This window comes from Alosa sapidissima, chromosome 8, assembly GCF_018492685.1.
Source record: "Alosa sapidissima isolate fAloSap1 chromosome 8, fAloSap1.pri, whole genome shotgun sequence".
NCBI lineage: Eukaryota > Metazoa > Chordata > Actinopteri > Clupeiformes > Clupeidae > Alosa > Alosa sapidissima.
In genome coordinates, this window is record NC_055964.1 from 28,852,077 (window position 1) to 28,867,076 (window position 15,000).

Consider the following 15,000-nt stretch of genomic DNA (forward strand, 5'->3'; position numbering starts at 1 on the left):
ACCAACAAGCCTTGACTGGCTATGAATTTAGCTGAAAAAACAACAACATAATTTTCTAGATCACTGACGAGAGTTGAAAATTAACACATTTCAATGAAATGCACCTGTAACGCCTGCGGGCTAGTCCGGGATTTGAACCCGGGACCTCTCGCACCCAAAGCGAGAATCATACCCCTAGACCAACGAGCCGCAATGTGATGGCTCAGGGGGAAAAAATATACATCTAACTGAGGCTAAATCTCCACAGCAGAAACACGTTAGACAGTGAGGCCGACAAAGAATTGGTGAGGAAGCACAAAAGGGCTCGTCCGGGATTTGAACCCGGGACCTCTCGCACCCAAAGCGAGAATCATACCCCTAGACCAACGAGCCGCTGAGTGCTCCCCTGGGTCTTGTTTTGTCAGGACCCCTTGCAGGCCTGAGCAAGTAAAAAATCTGGTCCAAAATTGGCTCTTTTCCTTCAATGCTAACAAAAGAGTTTCGTCTTTGTTTGTTTCGTTAGCGTCGATTCTTGCAGTAAAGTCTGGCGTTTGTTTCGGAAAGAAGGGCTCGTCCGGGAGTTGAACCCGGGACCTCTCGCACCCGAAGCGAGAATCATACCCCTAGACCAACGAGCCTGGGGCAAGGGTACCTTTTATTCAGTGCCTTTCTTCACAACAAATATTTAGAGTGGTCTGCAGGTAAGACCAATCTTTCAGCTTGGTTCCACTGCGCATCAACATTTCCTAAAGTAAGTCCTGGGTAACGAACTGCAGCAGTTCACCGGTGGCAGCTAGCAGCAAAAGTTGCAGAGTTTCACAGAACAGAGGGCTCGTCCGGGATTTGAACCCGGGACCTCTCGCACCCTAAGCGAGAATCATACCCCTAGACCAACGAGCCTGGTGCAAGTGTACCTTTTATTCAGTGCCTTTCTTCACAACAAATATTTAGAGTGGTCTGCAGGTAAGACCAATCTTTCAGCTTGGTTCCACTGCGCATCAACATTTCCTAATGTAAGTCCTGGGTAACGAACTGCAGCAGTTCACCGGTGGCAGCTAGCAGCAAAAGTTGCAGAGTTTCACAGAACAGAGGGCTCGTCCGGGATTTGAACCCGGGACCTCTCGCACCCTAAGCGAGAATCATACCCCTAGACCAACGAGCCTGGGGCAAGGGTACCTTTTATTCAGTGCCTTTCTTCACAACAAATATTTAGAGTGGTCTGCAGGTAAGACCAATCTTTCAGCTTGGTTCCACTGCGCATCAACATTTCCTAAAGTAAGTCCTGGGTAACGAACTGCAGCAGTTCACCGGTGGCAGCTAGCAGCAAAAGTTGCAGAGTTTCACAGAACAGAGGGCTCGTCCGGGATTTGAACCCGGGACCTCTCGCACCCTAAGCGAGAATCATACCCCTAGACCAACGAGCCACGCTGCGCAAAAGCTTTTGTCGAGCGTTTTGTGCAGCAATATTTAACTGAAAGGAAAGGCAGGTCGGGTGGTGTTGAGTTGCAGAAAAGCTGCCGGCTACATGCTGTACAGCAAAGGAGAGACGATGCTGACACAAACACATCATACTGACAGAAAGTTGCGTGGGAAAGGTCTCGTCCGGGATTTGAACCCCGGACCTCTCGCACCCTAAGCGAGAATCATACCCCTAGACCAACGAGCCACTCTGCTCAAACGCTTATGTCGAGCCTTCTGTGCAGCAATATTTAGCTGAAAGGAAAGAGAGGTGTGGTGTTGTTTAGTTGCAGAAAAGCTGCCGGCTATATGCTGTACAGCAAAGGTAAGACAGTGCTGACACAAGCACCTGATAATGACAAATAGTTGCGTGGGGAAGGACTTGTCTGGGATTTGAACCCGGGACCTCTCGCACCCTAAGCGAGAATCATACCCTAGACCAACAAGCCTTGACTGGCTATGAATTTAGCTGAAAAAACAACAACATAATTTTCTAGATCACTGACGAGAGTTGAAAATTAACACATTTCAATGAAATGCACCTGTAACGCCTGCGGGCTAGTCCGGGATTTGAACCCGGGACCTCTCGCACCCAAAGCGAGAATCATACCCCTAGACCAACGAGCCGCAATGTGATGGCTCAGGGGGAAAAAATATACATCTAACTGAGGCTAAATCTCCACAGCAGAAACACGTTAGACAGTGAGGCCGACAAAGAATTGGTGAGGAAGCACAAAAGGGCTCGTCCGGGATTTGAACCCGGGACCTCTCGCACCCAAAGCGAGAATCATACCCCTAGACCAACGAGCCGCTGAGTGCTCCCCTGGGTCTTGTTTTGTCAGGACCCCTTGCAGGCCTGAGCAAGTAAAAAATCTGGTCCAAAATTGGCTCTTTTCCTTCAATGCTAACAAAAGAGTTTCGTCTTTGTTTTTTTCGTTAGCGTCGATTCTTGCAGTAAAGTCTGGCGTTTGTTTCGGAAAGAAGGGCTCGTCCGGGAGTTGAACCCGGGACCTCTCGCACCCGAAGCGAGAATCATACGCCTAGACCAACGAGCCTGGGGCAAGGGTACCTTTTATTCAGTGCCTTTCTTCACAACAAATATTTAGAGTGGTCTGCAGGTAAGACCAATCTTTCAGCTTGGTTCCACTGCGCATCAACATTTCCTAAAGTAAGTCCTGGGTAACGAACTGCAGCAGTTCACCGGTGGCAGCTAGCAGCAAAAGTTGCAGAGTTTCACAGAACAGAGGGCTCGTCCGGGATTTGAACCCGGGACCTCTCGCACCCTAAGCGAGAATCATACCCCTAGACCAACGAGCCTGGTGCAAGTGTACCTTTTATTCAGTGCCTTTCTTCACAACAAATATTTAGAGTGGTCTGCAGGTAAGACCAATCTTTCAGCTTGGTTCCACTGCGCATCAACATTTCCTAATGTAAGTCCTGGGTAACGAACTGCAGCAGTTCACCGGTGGCAGCTAGCAGCAAAAGTTGCAGAGTTTCACAGAACAGAGGGCTCGTCCGGGATTTGAACCCGGGACCTCTCGCACCCTAAGCGAGAATCATACCCCTAGACCAACGAGCCTGGGGCAAGGGTACCTTTTATTCAGTGCCTTTCTTCACAACAAATATTTAGAGTGGTCTGCAGGTAAGACCAATCTTTCAGCTTGGTTCCACTGCGCATCAACATTTCCTAAAGTAAGTCCTGGGTAACGAACTGCAGCAGTTCACCGGTGGCAGCTAGCAGCAAAAGTTGCAGAGTTTCACAGAACAGAGGGCTCGTCCGGGATTTGAACCCGGGACCTCTCGCACCCTAAGCGAGAATCATACCCCTAGACCAACGAGCCACGCTGCGCAAAAGCTTTTGTCGAGCGTTTTGTGCAGCAATATTTAACTGAAAGGAAAGGCAGGTCGGGTGGTGTTGAGTTGCAGAAAAGCTGCCGGCTACATGCTGTACAGCAAAGGAGAGACGATGCTGACACAAACACATCATACTGACAGAAAGTTGCGTGGGAAAGGTCTCGTCCGGGATTTGAACCCCGGACCTCTCGCACCCTAAGCGAGAATCATACCCCTAGACCAACGAGCCACTCTGCTCAAACGCTTATGTCGAGCCTTCTGTGCAGCAATATTTAGCTGAAAGGAAAGGGAGGTGTGGTGTTGTTTAGTTGCAGAAAAGCTGCCGGCTATATGCTGTACAGCAAAGGTAAGACAGTGCTGACACAAGCACCTGATAATGACAAATAGTTGCGTGGGGAAGGACTTGTCTGGGATTTGAACCCGGGACCTCTCGCACCCTAAGCGAGAATCATACCCTAGACCAACAAGCCTTGACTGGCTATGAATTTAGCTGAAAAAACAACAACATAATTTTCTAGATCACTGACGAGAGTTGAAAATTAACACATTTCAATGAAATGCACCTGTAACGCCTGCGGGCTCGTCCGGGATTTGAACCCGGGACCTCTCGCACCCAAAGCGAGAATCATACCCCTAGACCAACGAGCCGCAATGTGATGGCTCAGGGGGAAAAAATATACATCCAACTGAGGCTAAATCTCCACAGCAGAAACGCGTTAGACAGTGAGGCCGACAAAGAATTGGTGAGGAAGCACAAAAGGGCTCGTCCGGGATTTGAACCCGGGACCTCTCGCACCCAAAGCGAGAATCATACCCCTAGACCAACGAGCCGCTGAGTGCTCCCCTGGGTCTTGTTTTGTCAGGACCCCTTGCAGGCCTGAGCAAGTAAAAAATCTGGTCCAAAATTGGCTCTTTTCCTTCAATGCTAACAAAAGAGTTTCGTCTTTGTTTGTTTCGTTAGCGTCGATTCTTGCAGTAAAGTCTGGCGTTTGTTTCGGAAAGAAGGGCTCGTCCGGGAGTTGAACCCGGGACCTCTCGCACCCGAAGCGAGAATCATACCCCTAGACCAACGAGCCTGGGGCAAGGGTACCTTTTATTCAGTGCCTTTCTTCACAACAAATATTTAGAGTGGTCTGCAGGTAAGGCCAATCTTTCAGCTTGGTTCCACTGCGCATCAACATTTCCTAAAGTAAGTCCTGGGTAACGAACTGCAGCAGTTCACCGGTGGCAGCTAGCAGCAAAAGTTGCAGAGTTTCACAGAACAGAGGGCTCGTCCGGGATTTGAACCCGGGACCTCTCGCACCCTAAGCGAGAATCATACCCCTAGACCAACGAGCCTGGGGCAAGGGTACCTTTTATTCAGTGCCTTTCTTCACAACAAATATTTAGAGTGGTCTGCAGGTAAGACCAATCTTTCAGCTTGGTTCCACTGCGCATCAACATTTCCTAAAGTAAGTCCTGGGTAACGAACTGCAGCAGTTCACCGGTGGCAGCTAGCAGCAAAAGTTGCAGAGTTTCACAGAACAGAGGGCTCGTCCGGGATTTGAACCCGGGACCTCTCGCACCCTAAGCGAGAATCATACCCCTAGACCAACGAGCCACGCTGCGCAAAAGCTTTTGTCGAGCGTTTTGTGCAGCAATATTTAACTGAAAGGAAAGGCAGGTCGGGTGGTGTTGAGTTGCAGAAAAGCTGCCGGCTACATGCTGTACAGCAAAGGAGAGACGGTGCTGACACAAACACATGATACTGACAGAAAGTTGCGTGGGAAAGGTCTCGTCCGGGATTTGAACCCCGGACCTCTCGCACCCTAAGCGAGAATCATACCCCTAGACCAACGAGCCACTCTGCTCAAACGCTTATGTTGAGCCTTCTGTGCAGCAATATTTAGCTGAAAGGAAAGGGAGGTGTGGTGTTGTTTAGTTGCAGAAAAGCTGCCGGCTATATGCTGTACAGCAAAGGTAAGACAGTGCTGACACAAGCACCTGATAATGACAAATAGTTGCGTGGGGAAGGACTTGTCTGGGATTTGAACCCGGGACCTCTCGCATCCTAAGCGAGAATCATACCCTAGACCAACAAGCCTTGACTGGCTATGAATTTAGCTGAAAAAACAACAACATCATTTTCTAGATCACTGACGAGAGTTGAAAATTAACACATTTCAATGAAATGCACCTGTAACGCCTGCGGGCTCGTCCGGGATTTGAACCCGGGACCTCTCGCACCCAAAGCGAGAATCATACCCCTAGACCAACGAGCCGCAATGTGATGGCGCAGGGGGAAAAAATAAACATCCAACTGAGGCTAAATCTCCACAGAGGAAACGCGTTAGACAGTGAGGCCGACAAAGAATTGGTGAGGAAGCACAAAAGGGCTCGTCCGGGATTTGAACCCGGGACCTCTCGCACCCAAAGCGAGAATCATACCCCTAGACCAACGAGCCGCTGAGTGCTCCCCTGGGTCTTGTTTTGTCAGGACCCCTTGCAGGCCTGAGCAAGTAAAAAATCTGGTCCAAAATTGGCTCTTTTCCTTCAATGCTAACAAAAGAGTTTCGTCTTTGTTTGTTTCGTTAGCGTCGATTCTTGCAGTAAAGTCTGGCGTTTGTTTCGGAAAGAAGGGCCCGTCCGGGAGTTGAACCCGGGACCTCTCGCACCCGAAGCGAGAATCATACCCCTAGACCAACGAGCCTGGGCCAAGGGTGCCTTTTATTCAGTGCCTTTCTTCAAAACAAATATTTAGAGTGGTCTGCAGGTAAGACCAATCTTTCAGCTTGGTTCCACTGCGCATCAACATTTCCTAAAGTAAGTCCTGGGTAACGAACTGCAGCAGTTCACCGGTGGCAGCTAGCAGCAAAAGTTGCAGAGTTTCACAGAACAGAGGGCTCGTCCGGGATTTGAACCCGGGACCTCTCGCACCCTAAGCGAGAATCATACCCCTAGACCAACGAGCCACGCTGCACAAAAGCTTTTGTCGAGAGTTTTGTGCAGCAATATTTAACTGAAAGGAAAGGCAGGTCGGGTGGTGTTGAGTTGCAAAAAAGCTGCCGGCTACATGCTGTACAGCAAAGGAGAGACAGTGCTGACACAAACACATGATACTGACAGAAAGTTGCGTGGGAAAGGTCTCGTCCGGGATTTGAACCCGGGACCTCTCGCACCCTAAGCGAGAATCATACCCCTAGACCAACGAGCCACGCTGCTCAAACGCTTATGTCGAGCCTTCTGTGCAGCAATATTTAGCTGAAAGGAAAGGGAGGTGTGGTGTTGTTTAGTTGCAGAAAAGCTGCCGGCTATATGCTGTACAGCAAAGGTAAGACAGTGCTGACACAAGCACCTGATAATGACAAATAGTTGCGTGGGGAAGGACTTGTCTGGGATTTGAACCCGGGACCTCTCGCACCCTAAGCGAGAATCATACTCTAGACCAACAAGCCTTGACTGGCTATGAATTTAGCTGAAAAAACAACAACATAATTTTCTAGATCACTGACGAGAGTTGAAAATTAACACATTTCAATGAAATGCACCTGTAACGCCTGCGGGCTCGTCCGGGATTTGAACCCGGGACCTCTCGCACCCAAAGCGAGAATCATACCCCTAGACCAACGAGCCGCAATGTGATGGCTCAGGGGGAAAAAATATACATCCAACTGAGGCTAAATCTCCACAGCAGAAACGCGTTAGACAGTGAGGCCGACAAAGAATTGGTGAGGAAGCACAAAAGGGCTCGTCCGGGATTTGAACCCGGGACCTCTCGCACCCAAAGCGAGAATAATACCCCTAGACCAACGAGCCGCTGAGTGCTCCCCTGGGTCTTGTTTTGTCAGGACCCCTTGCAGGCCTGAGCAAGTAAAAAATCTGGTCCAAAATTGGCTCTTTTCCTTCAATGCTAACAAAAGAGTTTCGTCTTTGTTTGTTTCGTTAGCGTCGATTCTTGCAGTAAAGTCTGGCGTTTGTTTCGGAAAGCTGAGTGCTCCCCTGGGTCTTGTTTTGTCAGGACCCCTTGCAGGCCTGAGCAAGTAAAAAATCTGGTCCAAAATTGGCTCTTTTCCTTCAATGCTAACAAAAGAGTTTCGTCTTTGTTTGTTTCGTTAGCGTCGATTCTTGCAGTAAAGTCTGGCGTTTGTTTCGGAAAGAAGGGCTCGTCCGGGAGTTGAACCCGGGACCTCTCGCACCCGAAGCGAGAATCATACCCCTAGACCAACGAGCCTGGGGCAAGGGTACCTTTTATTCAGTGCCTTTCTTCACAACAAATATTTAGAGTGGTCTGCAGGTAAGACCAATCTTTCAGCTTGGTTCCACTGTGCATCAACATTTCCTAAAGTAAGTCCTGGGTAACGAACTGCAGCAGTTCACCGGTGGCAGCTAGCAGCAAAAGTTGCAGAGTTTCACATAACAGAGGGCTCGTCCGGGATTTGAACCCGGGACCTCTCGCACCCTAAGCGAGAATCATACCCCTAGACCAACGAGCCTGGGGCAAGGGTACCTTTTATTCAGTGCCTTTCTTCACAACAAATATTTAGAGTGGTCTGCAGGTAAGACCAATCTTTCAGCTTGGTTCCACTGCGCATCAACATTTCCTAAAGTAAGTCCTGGGTAACGAACTGCAGCAGTTCACCGGTGGCAGCTAGCAGCAAAAGTTGCAGAGTTTCACAGAACAGAGGGCTCGTCCGGGATTTGAACCCGAGACCTCTCGCACCCTAAGCGAGAATCATACCCCTAAACCAACGAGCCACGCTGCGCAAAAGCTTTTGTCGAGCGTTTTGTGCAGCAATATTTAACTGAAAGGAAAGGCAGGTCGGGTGGTGTTGAGTTGCAGAAAAGCTGCCGGCTACATGCTGTACAGCAAAGGAGAGACGGTGCTGACACAAACACATCATACTGACAGAAAGTTGCGTGGGAAAGGTCTCGTCCGGGATTTGAACCCGGGACCTCTCGCACCCAAAGCGAGAATAATACCCCTAGACCAACGAGCCGCTGAGTGCTCCCCTGGGTCTTGTTTTGTCAGGACCCCTTGCAGGCCTGAGCAAGTAAAAAATCTGGTCCAAAATTGGCTCTTTTCCTTCAATGCTAACAAAAGAGTTTCGTCTTTGTTTGTTTCGTTAGCGTCGATTCTTGCAGTAAAGTCTGGCGTTTGTTTCGGAAAGCTGAGTGCTCCCCTGGGTCTTGTTTTGTCAGGACCCCTTGCAGGCCTGAGCAAGTAAAAAATCTGGTCCAAAATTGGCTCTTTTCCTTCAATGCTAACAAAAGAGTTTCGTCTTTGTTTGTTTCGTTAGCGTCGATTCTTGCAGTAAAGTCTGGCGTTTGTTTCGGAAAGAAGGGCTCGTCCGGGAGTTGAACCCGGGACCTCTCGCACCCGAAGCGAGAATCATACCCCTAGACCAACGAGCCTGGGGCAAGGGTACCTTTTATTCAGTGCCTTTCTTCACAACAAATATTTAGAGTGGTCTGCAGGTAAGACCAATCTTTCAGCTTGGTTCCACTGCGCATCAACATTTCCTAAAGTAAGTCCTGGGTAACGAACTGCAGCAGTTCACCGGTGGCAGCTAGCAGCAAAAGTTGCAGAGTTTCACAGAACAGAGGGCTCGTCCGGGATTTGAACCCGGGACCTCTCGCACCCTAAGCGAGAATCATACCCCTAGACCAACGAGCCACGCTTTGCAAAAGCTTTTGTCGAGCGTTTTGTGCAGCAATATTTAACTGAAAGGAAAGGCAGGTCGGGTGGTGTTGAGTTGCAGAAAAGCTGCCGGCTACATGCTGTACAGCAAAGGAGAGACGGTGCTGAAACAAACACATCATACTGACAGAAAGTTGCGTGGGAAAGGTCTCGTCCGGGATTTGAACCCCGGACCTCTCGCACCCTAAGCGAGAATCATACCCCTAGACCAACGAGCCACTCTGCTCAAACGCTTATGTCGAGCCTTCTGTGCAGCAATATTTAGCTGAAAGGAAAGGGAGGTGTGGTGTTGTTTAGTTGCAGAAAAGCTGCCGGCTATATGCTGTACAGCAAAGGTAAGACAGTGCTGACACAAGCACCTGATAATGACAAATAGTTGCGTGGGGAAGGACTTGTCTGGGATTTGAACCTGGGACCTCTCGCACCCTAAGCGAGAATAATACCCTAGACCAACAAGCCTTGACTGGCTATGAATTTAGCTGAAAAAACAACAACATAATTTTCTAGATCACTGACGAGAGTTGAAAATTAACACATTTCAATGAAATGCACCTGTAACGCCTGCGGGCTCGTCCGGGATTTGAACCCGGGACCTCTCGCACCCAAAGCGAGAATCATACCCCTAGACCAACGAGCCGCAATGTGATGGCTCAGGGGGAAAAAATATACATCCAACTGAGGCTAAATCTCCACAGCAGAAACGCGTTAGACAGTGAGGCCGACAAAGAATTGGTGAGGAAGCACAAAAGGGCTCGTCCGGGATTTGAACCCGGGACCTCTCGCACCCAAAGCGAGAATCATACCCCTAGACCAACGAGCCGCTGAGTGCTCCCCTGGGTCTTGTTTTGTCAGGACCCCTTGCAGGCCTGAGCAAGTAAAAAATCTGGTCCAAAATTGGCTCTTTTCCTTCAATGCTAACAAAAGAGTTTCGTCTTTGTTTGTTTCGTTAGCGTCGATTCTTGCAGTAAAGTCTGGCGTTTGTTTCGGAAAGAAGGGCTCGTCCGGGAGTTGAACCCGGGACCTCTCGCACCCGAAGCGAGAATCATACCCCTAGACCAACGAGCCTGGGGCAAGGGTACCTTTTATTCAGTGCCTTTCTTCACAACAAATATTTAGAGTGGTCTGCAGGTAAGACCAATCTTTCAGCTTGGTTCCACTGCGCATCAACATTTCCTAAAGTAAGTCCTGGGTAACGAACTGCAGCAGTTCACCGGTGGCAGCTAGCAGCAAAAGTTGCAGAGTTTCACAGAACAGAGGGCTCGTCCGGGATTTGAACCCGGGACCTCTCGCACCCTAAGCGAGAATCATACCCCTAGAACAACGAGCCACGCTGCGCAAAAGCTTTTGTCGAGCGTTTTGTGCAGCAATATTTAACTGAAAGGAAAGGCAGGTCGGGTGGTGTTGAGTTGCAGAAAAGCTGCCGGCGACATGCTGTACAGCAAAGGAGAGACGGTGCTGACACAAACACATCATACTGACAGAAAGTTGCGTGGGAAAGGTCTCGTCCGGGATTTGAACCCCGGACCTCTCGCACCCTAAGCGAGAATCATACCCCTAGACCAACGAGCCACTCTGCTCAAACGCTTATGTCGAGCCTTCTGTGCAGCAATATTTAGCTGAAAGGAAAGGGAGGTGTGGTGTTGTTTAGTTGCAGAAAAGCTGCCGGCTATATGCTGTACAGCAAAGGTAAGACAGTGCTGACACAAGCACCTGATAATGACAAATAGTTGCGTGGGGAAGGACTTGTCTGGGATTTGAACCCGGGACCTCTCGCACCCAAAGCGAGAATCATACCCCTAGACCAACGAGCCGCTGAGTGCTTCCCTGGGTCTTGTTTTGTCAGGACCCCTTGCAGGACTGAGCAAGTAAAAAATCTGGTCCAAAATTGGCTCTTTTCCTTCAATGCTAACAAAAGAGTTTCGTTTTTGTTTGTTTCGTTATCGTCGATTCTTGCAGTAAAGTCTGGCGTTTGTTTCGGAAAGAAGGGCTCGTCCGGGAGTTGAACCCGGGATCTCTCGCACCCGAAGCGAGAATCATACCCCTAGACCAACGAGCCTGGGGCAAGGGTTCCTTTTATTCAGTGCCTTTCTTCACAACAAATATTTAGAGTGGTCTGCAGGTAAGACCAATCTTTCAGCTTGGTTCCACTGCGCATCAACATTTCCTAAAGTAAGTCCTGGGTAACGAACTGCAGCAGTTCACCGGTGGCAGCTAGCAGCAAAAGTTGCAGAGTTTCACAGAACAGAGGGCTCGTCCGGGATTTGAACCCGGGACCTCTCGCACCCTAAGCGAGAATCATACCCCTAGACCAACGAGCCACGCTGCGCAAAAGCTTTTGTCGAGCGTTTTGTGCAGCAATATTTAACTGAAAGGAAAGGCATGTCGGGTGGTGTTGAGTTGCAGAAAAGCTGCCGGCTACATGCTGTACAGCAAAGGAGAGACGGTGCTGACACAAACACATCATACTGACAGAAAGTTGCGTGGGAAAGGTCTCGTCCGGGATTTGAACCCCGGACCTCTCGCACCCTAAGCGAGAATCATACCCCTAGACCAACGAGCCACTCTGCTCAAACGCTTATGTCGAGCCTTCTGTGCAGCAATATTTAGCTGAAAGGAAAGGGAGGTGTGGTGTTGTTTAGTTGCAGAAAAGCTGCCGGCTATATGCTGTACAGCAAAGGTAAGACAGTGCTGACACAAGCACCTGATAATGACAAATAGTTGCGTGGGGAAGGACTTGTCTGGGATTTGAACCCGGGACCTCTCGCACCCAAAGCGAGAATCATACCCCTAGACCAACGAGCCGCTGAGTGCCTCCCTGGGTCTTGTTTTGTCAGGACCCCTTGCAGGACTGAGCAAGTAAAAAATCTGGTCCAAAATTGGCTCTTTTCCTTCAATGCTAACAAAAGAGTTTCGTTTTTGTTTGTTTCGTTATCGTCGATTCTTGCAGTAAAGTCTGGCGTTTGTTTCGGAAAGAAGGGCTCGTCCGGGAGTTGAACCCGGGATCTCTCGCACCCGAAGCGAGAATCATACCCCTAGACCAACGAGCCTGGGGCAAGGGTTCCTTTTATTCAGTGCCTTTCTTCACAACAAATATTTAGAGTGGTCTGCAGGTAAGACCAATCTTTCAGCTTGGTTCCACTGCGCATCAACATTTCCTAAAGTAAGTCCTGGGTAACGAACTGCAGCAGTTCACCGGTGGCAGCTAGCAGCAAAAGTTGCAGAGTTTCACAGAACAGAGGGCTCGTCCGGGATTTGAACCCGGGACCTCTCGCACCCTAAGCGAGAATCATACCCCTAGACCAACGAGCCACGCTGCGCAAAAGCTTTTGTCGAGCGTTTTGTGCAGCAATATTTAACTGAAAGGAAAGGCATGTCGGGTGGTGTTGAGTTGCAGAAAAGCTGCCGGCTACATGCTGTACAGCAAAGGAGAGACGGTGCTGACACAAACACATCATACTGACAGAAAGTTGCGTGGGAAAGGTCTCGTCCGGGATTTGAACCCCGGACCTCTCGCACCCTAAGCGAGAATCATACCCCTAGACCAACGAGCCACTCTGCTCAAACGCTTATGTCGAGCCTTCTGTGCAGCAATATTTAGCTGAAAGGAAAGGGAGGTGTGGTGTTGTTTAGTTGCAGAAAAGCTGCCGGCTATATGCTGTACAGCAAAGGTAAGACAGTGCTGACACAAGTACCTGATAATGACAAATAGTTGCGTGGGGAAGGACTTGTCTGGGATTTGAACCCCGCACCCTAAGCGAGAATCATACCCTAGACCAACAAGCCTTGACTGGCTATGAATTTAGCTGAAAAAACAACAACATAATTTTCTAGATCACTGACGAGAGTTGAAAATTAACACATTTCAATGAAATGCACCTGTAACGCCTGCGGGCTCGTCCGGGATTTGAACCCGGGACCTCTCGCACCCAAAGCGAGAATCATACCCCTAGACCAACGAGCCGCAATGTGATGGCTCAGGGGGAAAAAATATACATCCAACTGAGGCTAAATCTCCACAGCAGAAACGCGTTAGACAGTGAGGCCGACAAAGAATTGGTGAGGAAGCACAAAAGGGCTCGTCCGGGATTTGAACCCGGGACCGCTAGCACCCAAAGCGAGAATCATACCCCTAGACCAACGAGCCGCTGAGTGCTCCCCTGGGTCTTGTTTTGTCAGGACCCCTTGCAGGCCTGAGCAAGTAAAAAATCTGGTCCAAAATTGGCTCTTTTCCTTCAATGCTAACAAAAGAGTTTCGTCTTTGTTTGTTTCGTTAGCGTCGATTCTTGCAGTAAAGTCTGGCGTTTGTTTCGGAAAGAAGGGCTCGTCCGGGAGTTGAACCCGGGACCTCTCGCACCCGAAGCGAGAATCATACCCCTAGACCAACGAGCCTGGGGCAAGGGTACCTTTTATTCAGTGCCTTTCTTCACAACAAATATTTAGAGTGGTCTGCAGGTAAGACCAATCTTTCAGCTTGGTTCCACTGCGCATCAACATTTCCTAAAGTAAGTCCTGGGTAACGAACTGCAGCAGTTCACCGGTGGCAGCTAGCAGCAAAAGTTGCAGAGTTTCACAGAACAGAGGGCTCGTCCGGGATTTGAACCCGGGACCTCTCGCACCCTAAGCGAGAATCATACCCCTAGACCAACGAGCCACGCTTTGCAAAAGCTTTTGTCGAGCGTTTTGTGCAGCAATATTTAACTGAAAGGAAAGGCAGGTCGGGTGGTGTTGAGTTGCAGAAAAGCTGCCGGCTACATGCTGTACAGCAAAGGAGAGACGGTGCTGAAACAAACACATCATACTGACAGAAAGTTGCGTGGGAAAGGTCTCGTCCGGGATTTGAACCCCGGACCTCTCGCACCCTAAGCGAGAATCATACCCCTAGACCAACGAGCCACGCTGCTCAAACGCTTATGTCGAGCCTTCTGTGCAGCAATATTTAGCTGAAAGGAAAGGGAGGTGTGGTGTTGTTTAGTTGCAGAAAAGCTGCCGGCTATATGCTGTACAGCAAAGGTAAGACAGTGCTGACACAAGCACCTGATAATGACAAATAGTTGCGTGGGGAAGGACTTGTCTGGGATTTGAACCCCGCACCCTAAGCGAGAATCATACCCTAGACCAACAAGCCTTGACTGGCTATGAATTTAGCTGAAAAAACAACAACATAATTTTCTAGATCACTGACGAGAGTTGAAAATTAACACATTTCAATGAAATGCACCTGTAACGCCTGCGGGCTCGTCCGGGATTTGAACCCGGGACCTCTCGCACCCAAAGCGAGAATCATACCCCTAGACCAACGAGCCGCAATGTGATGGCTCAGGGGGAAAAAATATACATCCAACTGAGGCTAAATCTCCACAGCAGAAACGCGTTAGACAGTGAGGCCGACAAAGAATTGGTGAGGAAGCACAGAAGGGCTCGTCCGGGATTTGAACCCGGGACCTCTCGCACCCAAAGCGAGAATCATACCCCTAGACCAACGAGCCGCTGAGTGCTCCCCTTGGTCTTGTTTTGTCAGGACCCCTTGCAGGCCTGAGCAAGTAAAAAATCTGGTCCAAAATTGGCTCTTTTCCTTCAATGCTAACAAAAGAGTTTCGTCTTTGTTTGTTTCGTTAGCGTCGATTCTTGCAGTAAAGTCTGGCGTTTGTTTCGGAAAGAAGGGCTCGTCCGGGAGTTGAACCCGGGACCTCTCGCACCCGAAGCGAGAATCATACCCCTAGACCAACGAGCCTGGGGCAAGGGTACCTTTTATTCAGTGCCTTTCTTCACAACAAATATTTAGAGTGGTCTGCAGGTAAGACCAATCTTTCAGCTTGGTTCCACTGCGCATCAACATTTCCTAAAGTAAGTCCTGGGTAACGAACTGCAGCAGTTCACCGGTGGCAGCTAGCAGCAAAAGTTGCAGAGTTTCACAGAAAAGAGGGCTCGTCCGGGATTTGAACCCGGGACCTCTCGCACCCTAAGCGAGAATCATACCCCTAGACCAACGAGCCTGGGGCAAGGGTACCTTTTATTCAGTGCCTTTCTTCACA

General features: G+C 49.4%; 38 non-coding genes across 38 annotated transcripts; all 38 read right to left on the reverse strand.

The window, feature by feature from the left end:
- Positions 1-300: 300 nt before the first annotated feature.
- Positions 301-372, reverse strand: trnap-ugg. Its single transcript has one exon. It is a non-coding gene; the product is annotated as a tRNA-Pro (tRNA).
- A 173-nt stretch (positions 373-545) lies between these two features.
- trnap-cgg lies at positions 546-617 on the reverse strand. Its single transcript has one exon. It is a non-coding gene; the product is annotated as a tRNA-Pro (tRNA).
- A 190-nt stretch (positions 618-807) lies between these two features.
- trnap-agg lies at positions 808-879 on the reverse strand. The gene has a single exon. It is a non-coding gene; the product is annotated as a tRNA-Pro (tRNA).
- A 190-nt stretch (positions 880-1,069) lies between these two features.
- On the reverse strand, positions 1,070-1,141 carry trnap-agg. Its single transcript has one exon. It is a non-coding gene; the product is annotated as a tRNA-Pro (tRNA).
- A 190-nt stretch (positions 1,142-1,331) lies between these two features.
- trnap-agg lies at positions 1,332-1,403 on the reverse strand. Its single transcript has one exon. It is a non-coding gene; the product is annotated as a tRNA-Pro (tRNA).
- A 772-nt stretch (positions 1,404-2,175) lies between these two features.
- Positions 2,176-2,247, reverse strand: trnap-ugg. The gene has a single exon. It is a non-coding gene; the product is annotated as a tRNA-Pro (tRNA).
- A 173-nt stretch (positions 2,248-2,420) lies between these two features.
- Positions 2,421-2,492, reverse strand: trnap-cgg. Its single transcript has one exon. It is a non-coding gene; the product is annotated as a tRNA-Pro (tRNA).
- Positions 2,493-2,682: 190 nt separating this feature from the next.
- Positions 2,683-2,754, reverse strand: trnap-agg. The gene has a single exon. It is a non-coding gene; the product is annotated as a tRNA-Pro (tRNA).
- A 190-nt stretch (positions 2,755-2,944) lies between these two features.
- On the reverse strand, positions 2,945-3,016 carry trnap-agg. Its single transcript has one exon. It is a non-coding gene; the product is annotated as a tRNA-Pro (tRNA).
- A 190-nt stretch (positions 3,017-3,206) lies between these two features.
- On the reverse strand, positions 3,207-3,278 carry trnap-agg. Its single transcript has one exon. It is a non-coding gene; the product is annotated as a tRNA-Pro (tRNA).
- A 589-nt stretch (positions 3,279-3,867) lies between these two features.
- trnap-ugg lies at positions 3,868-3,939 on the reverse strand. The gene has a single exon. It is a non-coding gene; the product is annotated as a tRNA-Pro (tRNA).
- Positions 3,940-4,050: 111 nt separating this feature from the next.
- Positions 4,051-4,122, reverse strand: trnap-ugg. The gene has a single exon. It is a non-coding gene; the product is annotated as a tRNA-Pro (tRNA).
- Positions 4,123-4,295: 173 nt separating this feature from the next.
- Positions 4,296-4,367, reverse strand: trnap-cgg. Its single transcript has one exon. It is a non-coding gene; the product is annotated as a tRNA-Pro (tRNA).
- A 190-nt stretch (positions 4,368-4,557) lies between these two features.
- trnap-agg lies at positions 4,558-4,629 on the reverse strand. The gene has a single exon. It is a non-coding gene; the product is annotated as a tRNA-Pro (tRNA).
- A 190-nt stretch (positions 4,630-4,819) lies between these two features.
- trnap-agg lies at positions 4,820-4,891 on the reverse strand. The gene has a single exon. It is a non-coding gene; the product is annotated as a tRNA-Pro (tRNA).
- A 589-nt stretch (positions 4,892-5,480) lies between these two features.
- Positions 5,481-5,552, reverse strand: trnap-ugg. Its single transcript has one exon. It is a non-coding gene; the product is annotated as a tRNA-Pro (tRNA).
- A 111-nt stretch (positions 5,553-5,663) lies between these two features.
- Positions 5,664-5,735, reverse strand: trnap-ugg. The gene has a single exon. It is a non-coding gene; the product is annotated as a tRNA-Pro (tRNA).
- Positions 5,736-5,908: 173 nt separating this feature from the next.
- On the reverse strand, positions 5,909-5,980 carry trnap-cgg. The gene has a single exon. It is a non-coding gene; the product is annotated as a tRNA-Pro (tRNA).
- A 190-nt stretch (positions 5,981-6,170) lies between these two features.
- trnap-agg lies at positions 6,171-6,242 on the reverse strand. The gene has a single exon. It is a non-coding gene; the product is annotated as a tRNA-Pro (tRNA).
- A 589-nt stretch (positions 6,243-6,831) lies between these two features.
- trnap-ugg lies at positions 6,832-6,903 on the reverse strand. Its single transcript has one exon. It is a non-coding gene; the product is annotated as a tRNA-Pro (tRNA).
- A 526-nt stretch (positions 6,904-7,429) lies between these two features.
- On the reverse strand, positions 7,430-7,501 carry trnap-cgg. Its single transcript has one exon. It is a non-coding gene; the product is annotated as a tRNA-Pro (tRNA).
- A 190-nt stretch (positions 7,502-7,691) lies between these two features.
- Positions 7,692-7,763, reverse strand: trnap-agg. Its single transcript has one exon. It is a non-coding gene; the product is annotated as a tRNA-Pro (tRNA).
- An 847-nt stretch (positions 7,764-8,610) lies between these two features.
- Positions 8,611-8,682, reverse strand: trnap-cgg. Its single transcript has one exon. It is a non-coding gene; the product is annotated as a tRNA-Pro (tRNA).
- Positions 8,683-8,872: 190 nt separating this feature from the next.
- On the reverse strand, positions 8,873-8,944 carry trnap-agg. Its single transcript has one exon. It is a non-coding gene; the product is annotated as a tRNA-Pro (tRNA).
- Positions 8,945-9,533: 589 nt separating this feature from the next.
- Positions 9,534-9,605, reverse strand: trnap-ugg. Its single transcript has one exon. It is a non-coding gene; the product is annotated as a tRNA-Pro (tRNA).
- A 111-nt stretch (positions 9,606-9,716) lies between these two features.
- trnap-ugg lies at positions 9,717-9,788 on the reverse strand. Its single transcript has one exon. It is a non-coding gene; the product is annotated as a tRNA-Pro (tRNA).
- A 173-nt stretch (positions 9,789-9,961) lies between these two features.
- On the reverse strand, positions 9,962-10,033 carry trnap-cgg. Its single transcript has one exon. It is a non-coding gene; the product is annotated as a tRNA-Pro (tRNA).
- A 919-nt stretch (positions 10,034-10,952) lies between these two features.
- trnap-cgg lies at positions 10,953-11,024 on the reverse strand. The gene has a single exon. It is a non-coding gene; the product is annotated as a tRNA-Pro (tRNA).
- Positions 11,025-11,214: 190 nt separating this feature from the next.
- trnap-agg lies at positions 11,215-11,286 on the reverse strand. Its single transcript has one exon. It is a non-coding gene; the product is annotated as a tRNA-Pro (tRNA).
- Positions 11,287-11,943: 657 nt separating this feature from the next.
- On the reverse strand, positions 11,944-12,015 carry trnap-cgg. The gene has a single exon. It is a non-coding gene; the product is annotated as a tRNA-Pro (tRNA).
- Positions 12,016-12,205: 190 nt separating this feature from the next.
- On the reverse strand, positions 12,206-12,277 carry trnap-agg. The gene has a single exon. It is a non-coding gene; the product is annotated as a tRNA-Pro (tRNA).
- Positions 12,278-12,857: 580 nt separating this feature from the next.
- On the reverse strand, positions 12,858-12,929 carry trnap-ugg. Its single transcript has one exon. It is a non-coding gene; the product is annotated as a tRNA-Pro (tRNA).
- A 356-nt stretch (positions 12,930-13,285) lies between these two features.
- trnap-cgg lies at positions 13,286-13,357 on the reverse strand. Its single transcript has one exon. It is a non-coding gene; the product is annotated as a tRNA-Pro (tRNA).
- A 190-nt stretch (positions 13,358-13,547) lies between these two features.
- trnap-agg lies at positions 13,548-13,619 on the reverse strand. Its single transcript has one exon. It is a non-coding gene; the product is annotated as a tRNA-Pro (tRNA).
- A 580-nt stretch (positions 13,620-14,199) lies between these two features.
- On the reverse strand, positions 14,200-14,271 carry trnap-ugg. The gene has a single exon. It is a non-coding gene; the product is annotated as a tRNA-Pro (tRNA).
- A 111-nt stretch (positions 14,272-14,382) lies between these two features.
- trnap-ugg lies at positions 14,383-14,454 on the reverse strand. Its single transcript has one exon. It is a non-coding gene; the product is annotated as a tRNA-Pro (tRNA).
- Positions 14,455-14,627: 173 nt separating this feature from the next.
- Positions 14,628-14,699, reverse strand: trnap-cgg. Its single transcript has one exon. It is a non-coding gene; the product is annotated as a tRNA-Pro (tRNA).
- Positions 14,700-14,889: 190 nt separating this feature from the next.
- Positions 14,890-14,961, reverse strand: trnap-agg. Its single transcript has one exon. It is a non-coding gene; the product is annotated as a tRNA-Pro (tRNA).
- Positions 14,962-15,000: the final 39 nt, after the last annotated feature.